Genomic DNA, 3,487 nt, shown 5'->3' with positions numbered 1-3,487 from the left:
AGGCGGTGAAGCAAGGAAGTTAGGAGGATACGCCCCTGCGCGGGAGCAGAAGAAAACAGAGCTCGCAGGACACGCCCCTGGGCGGTAAAGCAAGGAAGGAGTTAGGAGGATACGCCCCTGGGCGGGGGCAGAAGAAAATAGAGCTCTCAGGACACGCCCCTAGGCGGTGAAGCAAGGAAGGAGTTAGGAGGAAACGCCCCTGGGCGGGGACAGAAGAAAACAGAGCTCGCAGGACACGCCCCTGGGCGGTAAAGCAAGGAAGGAGTTAGGAGGAAACGCCCCTGGGCGGGGACAGAAGAAAACAGAGCTCGCAGGACACGCCCCTGGGCGGTAAAGCAAGGAAGGAGTTAGGAGGAAACGCCCCTGGGCGGGGACAGAAGAAAACAGAGCTCGCAGGACACGCCCCTGGGCGGTAAAGCAAGGAAGGAGTTAGGAGGAAACGCCCCTGGGCGGGGACAGAAGAAAACAGAGCTCGCAGGACACGCCCCTGGGCGGTAAAGCAAGGAAGGAGTTAGGAGGAAACGCCCCTGGGCGGGGACAGAAGAAAACAGAGCTCGCAGGACACGCCCCTGGGCGGTAAAGTAAGGAAGGAGTTAGGAGGATACGCCCCTGGGCGGGGGCAGAAGAAAATAGAGCTCGCAGGACTCGCCCCTAGGCGGTGAAGCAAGGAAGGAGTTAGGAGGAAACGCCCCTGGGCGGGGACAGAAGAAAACAGAGCTCGCAGGACACGCCCCTGGGCGGTAAAGCAAGGAAGGAGTTAGGAGGAAACGCCCCTGGGCGGGGACAGAAGAATACAGAGCGCAGGACACGCCCCTGGGCGGCAAAGCAAGGGAGGAGTTCGAAGGACACGCCCCTGGGTAGGAGCAGAATTTGCATCTTCTCGTTCTGATTCGAGGAATTTATTTGGCTTAACAGTCTATGTTAAACACACCAAAATGGAACTTCAAACACCCCCTTTATCAAAATCTACCACCTTTATCTCGTTTTTGCATCGCAAGTTAAGTCCTTCTTTTTCCCTGCTATGATTAAAGTGTAATAACTCAAGAAGAGTGCAAGTACTGAGGAAGTAAAAGTTGTATTCAAAAATTAAAAATAATTTAATTATTAGTATATAAGAATATGAAATAAAAATTATTTCTCAGTGGAGGATTTTGAGTGGCGTTTGAGAAGCTGGAGGAGTGGCCTAGTGGTTAGAGTGGTGGACTTTGGTCCTGGGGAATTGGGTTCGATTCCCACTGCAGGCAAGTCACTTAACCCTCCATTGCCCCAGGTACAAATAAATACCTAAGCCGCATTGAGCCTGTCATGAGTGAGAAAGCAGAAATACAATGACTTTGAGCACCAGCAAATATACTGTATTTAACAATCACAGCCAGCTGACGTCTTATTTAAACTCCTTTCAACACCATTAGCTCTTTCTTGGATAAGAGAGAAAGATGGTGTTTTTTTTATAAAAACAAGGGTGTTTGGAGTACGATATTAGTGGTTACTTCTTCTGCTACATGTGTTTTCCAAGCCATCCCGGAAGTAGCAATAGGAACAAATTTCAAAAGTACAGAAGAGAAACAAGGACCATTCCAGGACTCCACAGATAGTCAGCATTTCCTCTGATCGTTTTGGAAGAATAGTTTTACGAAGCTCCCTAAAGTTGCACAATACAGGGCTGTAATTTGGGGAGGAAGAAGGAAAGAGAGCTGTTTGAGAGTGAAAAACTGTTCTGCTATCCTGCTACCATCCAGGGCAGAGTACGAATATTAGATGAGCTCAGCTACAGAACGACACAGAGATGGGGACAATTCCCGTGCAGTTCTCCAAAAGATTAAGACTACCGTTAAACTGTTCCAACTAGATGGAGCAGCTTCTACAAAATGGTATATCAATATGTAAAAGCTTAACAACTCTTAAGACAACTGGGAACTGAATTCAATGATTTAAAAAAATGCAGAAGCTGCTTTTGGATTTAAAGGAAGCACTGTTAAATGACATCATTTGTGTCTTGTCTGCCTTTGACGTGGCAACAGGAGTCTTGTCTGCTGATCAGACTCCTACCATCTGCACTGTCCTTCCATCATGTGCCCAATTGCTCAAGCATCTTACTGCTCCTGCATCAGATTCTTCCACTGTTGTTGGTATCATAGGAGCCAACTTCTCAAAATGATTGGGGGTGCTGAAAATGTTTTTTTTACAGGTGGTGCATTCCCCGCCCCCCTCTACCTCCACCCCCTCCCTCCACGTTCCAGCCCCCCTCTCCCTCCCTCAGAGTTCCAGTCCCTCCCACCCACCCTCCCAGTTCCAGGGGCCCGCCCTCCCTCTCGCTCCTTTCCCTCCCCCCTCTCTCCTTCCTTTCCCTCCCTCTCTGAGTTCCAAGGCCCCCTCCCTCCTTCTCTCCGAGTTCCAAGGCCTCCCTCCCTCCGAGTTTCAAGGCCCCCTCCCTCCCTCCAAGTTCCAAGGCCCCCCTCTCTCCAAGTCCGAGTTCCAAGGCCCCCTCCCTCTGTCCGTCCAAATTTTAAAAGCCCTCTTCTTACCTCACATCAGTGAAAAGCGTGCACTGCAGGCTCGTCGGTGCTTTAGCCTTCCCTTCTGCCTCTCGGCTCTGGTCTGGTCCCGCCCTTGTGGAAACAGGAAATGAGGGCGGGACCAGAGCCGAGAGACAGAAGGGAAGGCTGAAGCGCCGACGAGCTTGCAGTGCACGCTTTTCACTGACGCGAGGTAAGAAGAGGGCTTTTAAAATTCGGACGGAATGAGGGGGGCCTTGGAACTCAGACGGAGGGGGGCCTTGGAACTCGGAGGGAGGGGTGGCCTTGGAACTCGGAGGGTAGTAGTACTGGTTTTAAAATTCTGCCTGGGCTGGAAGGGAACTTCCAGTCCATAAATATTGGGGGTGCTCGAGCACCCACAGCACCCACGGAGTCGGCGCCTATGGTTGGTATCAAGGAGCATTTCCAACACTGACACTTGTTTTCCTGTTCATCCACTGCAGTGTTGATTCTCTACACCCACCTCTGAAAGACAATCCAATTATCTTCCCAGATAACAACACAGGCTTTGCCCTGAAGACTCTTCTTCAGCTGTGGCCCTATGTCATGGAAGTTACCTTTTCTCCAATAATGATAAAACTTGCATAACAAATGCACAAATTTTGTGCTTAAAAGTTTGTTGTTGTTGTTGTTTTTGCTGTTGGAACAGTTTTGTAGATGTTTGCAAGACAGAAGATAGAAGTTCCTGAACTTGCATCAGGGTTTAAATAAATATCAGAGGATTGCTTGTAGGGGGTAACACCCTCCCCTCCCTCCGCCATAATACAAACTTTAATTTATTTCAATCTGCTGTTCCGGTTTATGGCGACATCTGAAGAGCATTGTACTCTGCAACGGAAAGACTTCCAGAGGCATGCAGTAAACTTGGTCAAGGGCAACTGCTTATTCAGTCCCAGACTGCTTGGAGCCCCAGAGAATACCCGAAATGATGTTAAAGACATACTTGTGAT

This window comes from Microcaecilia unicolor, chromosome 12 (assembly GCF_901765095.1).
Source record: "Microcaecilia unicolor chromosome 12, aMicUni1.1, whole genome shotgun sequence".
Lineage (NCBI taxonomy): Eukaryota > Metazoa > Chordata > Amphibia > Gymnophiona > Siphonopidae > Microcaecilia > Microcaecilia unicolor.
The sequence above is the reverse complement of the archived record's forward strand: the minus strand, read 5'-3'. Positions refer to the sequence as shown.